Source organism: Poecilia reticulata, chromosome 18 (genome assembly GCF_904066995.2).
Source record: "Poecilia reticulata chromosome 18, P_reticulata-male-v2, whole genome shotgun sequence".
Taxonomy (NCBI): Eukaryota; Metazoa; Chordata; class Actinopteri; order Cyprinodontiformes; family Poeciliidae; genus Poecilia; species Poecilia reticulata.
In genome coordinates this window covers 12,644,949-12,654,518 of record NC_088847.1, presented here as the reverse complement: position 1 = coordinate 12,654,518, position 9,570 = coordinate 12,644,949, and the positions used below count along the sequence as shown (strand labels likewise).

The window sequence follows — 9,570 nt, the reverse complement described above, 5'->3', positions numbered from 1 at the left end:
TGGTCTGATTTCAGGCAGAATGTGAATATGAAAGCAAAAGATGAAAGTTTTCCTTTTCACAATGCCGTATTTCAAGCTAACTCTGAAGGAGCTTTGTAACAGCACCTGAAGACAGATGAGAAGTGTTTCATTCCATGGTTGAGAAAAAAAAAAAGTAGCCTTATCTCACTGATAAAACGTTATCTCTGATTAACTGATCAAAACAGTCAGGTGGGTAGAAGTACCGGAAAAGCGGCAAATTAAATGTTTCTGGCTCCATCCATGTCCAGATGCCTCTTGCCTCACGACAGCTGCACTCGGTGGATGATCCATTTAACTAATAGACCAGTATTTAAATGCATCTGTTGGAAGGAGGCAGTTGTGTTCCAAATAGGCACATTGTAAGCTGCTGACATTTTTACAGGAAGGGGAAACAGACATGGTAAAAATAGAAGCCTGTCTGCTTGCTGAAACTCTTTGCTGAGGCAGATGCAAACTAAGAATTGGTGACATTTGAAATCCCATCTTTCTCACTGATCTTTTTTTGTCATCTGCAAAACTAATTAGCGCGTGTCACCAAAGCAGGGATGCAGTTTCTTATAGTTGGGAGAGTTGTTTTATATTCCTTATATTATCTGTCTTTCTTTGAAGGATTTTGTTCTTCTAAGTCCATATTCACTGGGACAAATGCAGCACCCTACATATCTAATGGTGCCTCTGGAAAACATATGTAAAAAATAAACTAATGTTTTAAAAAATAGCTATGGCTTTATATATATATATATATATATATATATATATATATATATATATATATATATATTAATTTCGTGATATGATCCACAGCAAAGGGAAAGAGCGAGAAAGCACTTTCTCCCTCTGTATCCACCAAGCTACAAGCAGACTCGTTGCCATAGCAACTGACAACAATGCCTCTTCATGTTTTAGGATTTAACACCAAAAAAAACTAGATTAGCTACCGCTTCTACTTTACTGAATTACTTAGACATACAAACTGTAGCCCACAAAACGCACATTTCATTAAAAAACTAAACAAAAACATCTTATTGCTGTCTTACCTTTACTTATCAATGAAATCCTCCACCTGCTGGTCACAGCAAAGCAAGATAATTAAAAGCTTCTTCCCTTTACCGTTAATGATAGCGGTCATTCTTTAGTATTTATTATGCAATAAGGGCAAAACCGATCATCTCCATAATGGATATATGTCCGATCTTCTAATTTCCTTTGCTACATAATGTACATTTCATTTATTCTGGCGTTAGGTAAATGTATCTTGAAAGAAAATAACATTTAAGTCCAACAAGGATATTCATTTAGAATTAAAAATAACTCGCCCGAATTACCTTGATAGATATAATGAATGTAATAAAAGTGTGTCATTAATGAAGGGGAAAAAGCTCAACCCAGACTTTAAGTAAGTTTAGGGTCTAGTTCGCAGAGTATGGAGTTAATCCCCCCCCCCAATTATTTAATGGGGGAAAAAAACTAACCTCAGTTAAGTAAAATAAAATTGTAATCAAAACTTTTGGAATTGTAATGATTTCTTTTTTAAAAAACAAATCGTTTTGTTTAAACAACTTTTAATTAAATTTCAAATTTTTGTCTCGTGAACTTAGTTATTTGCCAAACAAACTTTTATTTGCACACATCAGAAATCTTTTATTGCAATTTCAGGCCCTGCCCACGACTCATGTGAGAATCACAAGCAAAACTTTGAGTCACAAACAAAAACTTAGAATAATAAGAAAATATTTCTGACATGCACAAATAAGTTTGTTTTGCAAAAAAAAAAAAAATTACTTCATGAGACAAATGTGTGATTTAAATGTTTAAAAAAGTTTTTTTTAAGCAAAACTCAGTAGGCTTTTCTCATGGTGACATGCATTAACAATTAAATATTTGCTTTTGTTTTTTTTCTGCAGTTCCACCTTAAAGTTTGCTGCAGCTCTGCTTTCCTGAATGTACCATCTTCATCTCCACTGCAGCAAACAGGCAGCTCCTTTATAGATTACAGTCACTAAAAGGTTGCATTGTGCCCTTGTTTATATTTTTAATAGTGTAATTCTGTAAAGACAAAATATGTCTGGTGGTCCAGCTCTGATTTACATATCTTGCTAAACTGCAGGTTTGAATATTGCAATACTTTCCTATAACAAAATAAACCTGCAGAAATAAATTACTAATAAAATATCTTACATATGCATAGTGTTATGCTCTATGTAGAGATTCTTCTTAGCTCTCACAATTTTGTAATGTATCATTGTTTCTCCTAAAATACGGTTGGATGTGCCCCTTTTTTTTTTTTTGAGCACCTGCCCCTTTAGTGGTCTCTGCACGGCCCTGGTAATAACTAAAGGAAGACCAACACCGGAGCTGAAAGTTTTGCTTCGAGACAGTTTGATGATTCTCAAACTTAGTAGAAAAGTCATGCCGAGTATAGACTTGGCTTTGGATGAACGGATATTTTTGTGCAGAATTAGCGGAGCATGGATTTCATTGATAAGAAAAGGTAAGACGGCAATAATATGTGTTTGTTTATTTTTATTTTTTATGAAATGTGCGTTTTGTGGGCTACAGTTTGTATGTCTAAATAATTCAGTGAAGTTGAAGCGGTAGCTAATCTACCACAGCAATTATTTATTAATAAAACATTAAGCCTAAAACGTGCAACAACAACATACTGAATGTTCTGTTCTGTGCGCAAAATTCTTGAATGTTTTTTGGTGTTAAATCTTAAAACATGAAGTGGCATTGTTGTCAGTTGCTGTGGCAACGAGTCTGCCTGTAGCGTGGCGAATACAGTTCACTTTGCTGTGGATCATAGCACGAAATTAATACCTACATTTTTAAGTTTCACTGAGTTAACGCGGCTATAGATGGCATGTAAAAGATTTTTGCCCCCCAGCGTTGTATGACTGCGCGAAATTTTCCTACGTCCAATAACATGCATGGTGTCTAAGTCATAAGTCAGTGCCTCACCAGCATTGAACCTCACCGCACGTCACTGATATACTAATACTAATATGGATGAAAACAAGCTGTCATAATTAATGACAACTCTAAACACAAAAAAGGCTCCCCAACATTCTTTTTCTTTTTTTTATTCTTAATTTCTCGTTGTGATCAGTTCTTTAGTGTTATTTCAGTTAATCAGTGCGATTTCGCATACAACCGCTAGGTGGGGCCGGGGGCTTACTGCATTTTTGGGATAGAGAAGATTAGGAACAGAAAAGAAGAAGAAACCTTCCTGTTAGATGCTAATGGAAGCTCATCTTGTGTGCCTCATCTTTTCCATATCTCAGGTCAATAAAAATGTATCTTGATGAATATATATTGGTTAACCTTAAGAGCTGAAGACTTTATTGAATCGAGATTCCACTACTTGAGTTATGTTATGCAGTTTTTGATTAGTATTGTGTAGAAAACGGGACATATATCTGAAGGCCGATTAATGCTAATGCTAGCGGACTTTGTACATGTGTGTTTAGCTATCTGAGAAACAGCTGAAGGACCACTGAATTCACTTTGAACTTATTGCATTTTGCACATTTTGAAACAGTTCTCACACAAAATACATTATTTCGTAAACCAGAGAAACCATATGGATATGACATTGAGTGAGTAAGTACATAATGGCTGCCTATGTGTGAAGCTTAGCAAAGAGACACAGCATAAAAGGATCAATTTTGAACTTAGTTTTTGTGTAAAAGAGTTAAAATATTAGTATGTTAAAACAATGGATACGGTTAAAAGTTACATGCTTAAATTTAATTGAATTTTTTCTGTACATTTTTTTAAAGCTATTTAAAAAGTTACAATCAAATTTATATATTTTATTTTGATAAGATAAAAATACAAAAGATCTGAGATAAAAGGACAAGGTATTTGCACTAACTAAAAAAATAAGCTTTAGCGAATTAAAAGCCATATGTGGATAGACTTTGTCATTTGATAAAATTCATAATATTAAATGGCGCATAAAAGAATTCTTGTTTGGTTTAAAGGGATATTGTAGCCATTGGTGACGTTCTCAAACTGTGGGCCAGCTATTGAAGTTACTCAGTGATACCTGAAGTATTGCCAATGAAGTACTTAATGTGAAGTTCATTATAAAGAAGAATATACCTTTCTGTAGAAGCTAATGGAAGCTCAACATGCGTGTCTCACACATTTGTGTGAGCAAAATTACCACATTACCCTCAGCCCATTCAAGGTTGTCAGGTAACATTTCAAAAAGTATGTGCATCTAATAATATCTGCTATCTGTTTTAAAATTTTTAGATTTTTGGCAATATTATTGTGAAATTTAATTCCAACAGCAGTTGTACTTTTTCTGTTACAGATGGAATATAATCGTCTTTTTCTTCAGAAAAAAAAAAGTACAGTCTCTGCAACTTGAATGCATTTTAGTGTTTGTTTGGCTCCATTTGTTTCATGCAGAGATTCTCTTTTCAAACACTTGGTCACAATTTATAACCTTCGCTTGGCTTGGAGAGAAAATTCCAGTTTTGGCTCATATCTGTTATTTGGACTGTTCTCACTAAAAGAGAGAGGCTCAGATATAATCCCTTTCCATGAGTCTGTCAGTGTGCTGAGGAAAAAAGATGTTAAATAATCTGCAGCATTTTCCAGTGTTAACATTTGTCAGAATTACATCAGGTTACAGCAGTTCAAAATGTGGAGTGGTCATTCTTCAACTGGAACATAAGGGTTCAAACTGGAGTCATATGGAACCCTATATTTCTCCTATGTTCTTATTCCTATCTTTCTCCATCTTCTTGCTGCCAGAGAAAGAGTTCAGTTTCCTAAAAAGATGCATCCTCTGATGACACTACTTCAGGATTCCCTTAGTGTTGGAGGAGAACCTCTGTTTGCAATCAAACGAGGTGACTAAATACTTGAATTCCTCAACTGCCCCAAAAAGAAAACTGTGAATCACAGTGGTGACAGCCACCACCAGTTCCCTTCAGCTGCTCGAAAAGGAGTTCACAACTTTCATTTTACTGACTTTCAGCTGTAGCAAGGCGAACATCGATACCGATAATTTTACTCAGCTTTTCGAATGTGTGATTTATTTGCAATGTGGACACGAAGTAGAATGGGTCTCTTCTGCTCTGACTGTTGGTGAAGGTATGGTGCTGAACGGATGGCGGTGTGAGACTGACTGCAGTGCTGAGGAAGCGGGAGAAGCTAATGGCGACTAATGAGGGCTGATGGAAATCTGGACCAGATATTGGGTAATGATTATTCACAAATATTAAAGGAATATCTTGCGATGATGACAACTTAAGACACTTCCACTATATTTTTTGTAAAAAAAAACAAACAACTTTTTGTTGCTACAGTTAAATTCAGACATAAATCTTCAGCTAAATTTATATTTCAATAAACAGTTACACAGTAGTATGTTAAGTAATTGTGTTGTATGTTGTCATGTAAAAAAAAAAAGTTGTATTTGACCAATGTTATTAATCAAAACAATTGGAGAGCATAGCAAATACTTATTGGCTTCTTACCATTGCTTAGACATAAAAAAATTAGATGTTTGAGCACTCCCTCAAGCAGTCTTGATTATTTATTTGAAAGTTATTGGATAGTTCACTTATTACCTTTTGTTTTCCTTTCTGAAACTGCAGTTTTAAATAATTACGAAAATCATCATGGAAATAGATGATCTACCCTTGGTGTAGATTTACATTTTAATGTTTACAGAAACAAGTTCATCTGAGGACCAATTATGTTTATTGAAACTGTGTGAAACAAACTGTTTTACACTTGCATAAAGTGTATCTTCTCAAAATGTTCTCATATTTATTTATTTATTTTTTTTAAACTATACAAGCCAGCATCAAATATTCCATGTTTTGCTTAAGTACTGTGTCTCTAATGTGTTTATGTTATTTTGGGCATTTTATAATCATCATCCACTTCATCACCGCTTGGCCATTTCTAAGTGCTGTGTTTTACCACACTTATTACTATTCTGGAAAGAGGTAATGGATGGATGCAGTGGGAAAAAAAGGAGAGAGAAAAATAGTGTCAGAGTGAGATGCACTACAGCCTGCACAACAAATCAACATTATTTTGTATGCATGGAGTGGCCAAAGCTATCGTGTCATAAATTGGCATGTGGCAGCAGGCCAGCAGTGCATTGCATTAGTTAGATGCCCTGCGTGTAATAAAATGCAGTGGAAGGAAAGACAGCGGGAGGGGGGAGGCAAGGCGCTTTCTGTAGATTGCGATCTTAAAAAGGGAAGCTGGTGAACAATATATCTGGGCAGAGGTTCAGGCCAGCTGGGAAGATTGTATCAGCATTGCAGGATTACATTCAACTAAATGAGATGACATTCACTTTGACAATTAATTTCCTCCTGCTGTATGCATATAGAAATGGGAGAAATGATTAAATACTGGAAGGAGAAACCTTTTTGCAGATCTCAGCCTTTTCTGTTTCTGTTTAATTAGCATGCCAAAAACAACTAGCATGTTAAGGGCTGGTATTTGTTATCCTGGGTGCTCAAATGTTGTCAGCTGTTGCACTGTAATAGAAAACAGCAGATTTCCCCCCCCCCCATAGTCTTCAGGTAAGTAAGTGCAAGCCAGTATTATCAGTGCAGCACACATATCTGCTCCAGGAAGTATGAAAAGCATCAGGTCAAGCTTTCCATTAGCTTTATGTCAAAAGTCATGAGCTTGTGTATGATCATTTTATTGTCAGAAACCATGTAGGAAGACACATATTGTAGTGTTTACTTAGTGGGCTTAATGCTGTTGATTAATTACCACAATAGTAAAATTCTGTTGTGTTTGCACAAAAGGCATAGATAATTTAGTTACTACGTGCACAAATGCTAATATATCATAATACCTGTAGTGTAGGTACAAATTCTTTATTTTAATATGCTAGTTCAAAAAATTAAATGTGCATTATGTTTAATTGTTACATAGAGCAATAATTTAAGTGTATCTTTTGTTTACTTTGATTACTATGATTACTATGCGTTAAAGCTAATAACCCATGTTCAGTAAAAAAAAAAAAAATAAAACTTAATTTTGGTCAGTAGAAAACTGATTTTTGTTTCATAAATATGTTGTGGCCATGTCATTTGCATAACCACTCAGACTGCTCTGCATTTGTCAGGTGTATCAGAGATGGACAAGATGCTGAGCACAGAGTCCATGGACTGCTTTGTGAGAGAATCATATCGAGATAAATGAACAGAACAAATGAACTAATTGAATATTTCAAGATAAAAGGCAAAATGTCGATGACTACTTCCTTTACAGGGGAAGAATTGTGAGTGACAGAAGACTATAAATAACTCTATTCACCTACACCGCAGAATGGCTGGAAATGCAACAGTAAAGATGTTAACAAGGAGGGACTGTGCAGACTGCTTGCAGTGGTAATGCTGCATGTTTTCTATAGGAATGTGGCAGAGAACGCAATCTCTTCTGTCTTTATCTGTTGGGGTGGCGGGGGATCGCTATGAAAATGATTAGACTAATAAGGATGTTTGATAAAATGAAGAAGATAATGGCAAACCTCTATTCATCTTCACAAAACTGTAATGCAGCTACATCTGAAAACACACAGCTATACAGAACAGGAGATCCATCATCCGATTTCTGAGTTGACTGGCTACTAAAATCAATGCTTCACAAGCCATCATACACAGCACATAAGCTACAATAGCTGCATAAGCAATCTTAATGTCAGAAGTGTCTTACCTAGGCATAAGGGTAAAAAAAAAATTAGGCCAACAGTTATAATATTGTTTCTTTTTTTCATGAAACTAACTTTCATGAAACTAACTTCTGGTTGTTGTTGCTAGCTATCAAGCTAAATCATTAAAATCAGCAGTTAGTATATCACTATTTATTGGAGTCTAACTGGTTTAATTGAATTACTGAAATAGATTTAAATTTGGATAAGATGCCACTATTGAGATGTGCTCATATGAGAACCATTCTTGAATTACTAAACATTTCCTATGTTGACTAATGGCAACTTCTATGATGCGGAAATTATTCTTGCTTTTACAAATATTTATAATTGAAAGTGTACAACTTAACGAAATGCACAAATTATGATCAAATAAGTAACCTATTATGAATTTCATTTATTTTTTTTATGAGTTTATAGCCCAATTGGGAAAAAAATTCAAAGCAGCTCCAGAGCATTTGCTTTATTGCAGCAACAAGTGGTAAAACCTGCATGTTTATGGTGTATAAAAGGTACTAATAAATAAGCTACTGATGTGGATTTGTCTATTAATGAAGTCATATTCTGACTTAATACTGGTATAATTTGCTAGAGTAGTCAGAGAGAGCTTTTGTAATGACTGTGTATAGCAAGCAATTCTTGTCGACTTTAGTGTCAACTAGTGCCCTTGGTTGATATGAAAGTAGAATATTAAGATTTGATTTTGAAGAATCTTGAAAGCTTTAAATAAAAGAATGAAACCCACTTCTTAAAAATGTACATTTGAACTTTAACGAGATCTCTTGATTAATAGGATTTTTAAAAATATTGGCTGAATCTCTTTTTTTTCCCATTAAAGATTGTATTTCAAAGGTCTGTTTAACATTTATTGCATATTTACCATCTGTATTCCCTCCATAATTAAAAAAGCTTAAAAAATCCATAAGAGCTGACGGCATGCACTACAAATGTAAGAATGAGTGTGCCGATTTCCAGATGCAATAATGTTTTAATCTTCACAGTAATTGCCTTGGGAAGGTGTGTATATTTGTTCAGCATTTCATTAGTAAATCCATTTTGTGGCACAAATGATTGCTTTCTTTATATTGGTGGATCCACTGGCTGCATTTCAATTCACAGGGAAGAAGATGATTGGAGACATCTGAGAAAGAAAATACACTAATAATGTGTCCCAAATGCAGAATCTCCTACGTATGAATAACAGTCACATAATGTACAAAATGGTTTGTTCCTGCTTTCGCACACTTGATGTTGATGGTGTTGTTCAGTCTCAGTCGAGGACAAGAATGACAGTGGTAATAACCGTGCTACTTAAGAAAAATAATAGTCAGGCATTCAAAAAATAAAAGAAGAAAGACAAAAGAATGGCTGCCAATTTGTAACCCAGTTTTTCTCCAAGACAAGTGGGTAAACTAGTGTGCGAACATAAATCTGTCGGCCTAACTAGCTTTGTAGGAAAGGCCCAGAGTCAGCACTTTACACTATTCAGTTATGGCTTTTATTCATTTAATTATTGTTCATCAGTGTTCATGTAATTCATCTGTGCGCGTAAATGACAAGTATATTTACTGTATAACCCGTGTTATAGTTATGTGTTAACACGTCTGTGTATAATATAGCGTATCTCTTTTGTGGAAGACTTGTTTATTAGCCACCTGGCTAGCCTTCTCCTGCTATTGAGCTAAATGTGTTATATTCCTGTTGACATATGTTTGCATAATTATTGCTTGGTTTGGGTGCAGTATACAGAATATTACTGCTACACGGTAATGTGGCGCAAGTAGTTTCTTGTGCACTTATTAATTCGTCAGATATATCGCTGAGTAACGCTGTCGCTATCG

General features: G+C 35.0%; 1 long non-coding RNA gene across 3 annotated transcripts in view; it reads left to right on the top strand.

The window, feature by feature from the left end:
* The first annotated feature begins 3,022 nt into the window (after positions 1 to 3,022).
* Positions 3,023 to 9,570, top strand: part of LOC103480506 (uncharacterized) — a 95,549-nt gene continuing 89,001 nt past the window's right edge. For 2 of the 3 annotated variants that reach the window (XR_014084836.1, XR_001777573.2), the window contains exons 1-2: positions 3,024 to 3,305; positions 5,134 to 5,240. This is a non-coding gene — a long non-coding RNA (uncharacterized LOC103480506). Of the gene's footprint in view, positions 3,306 to 5,133; positions 5,241 to 9,570 lie in introns of all 3 variants that reach the window. The other variant, XR_001777572.2, reaches the window with a different exon arrangement.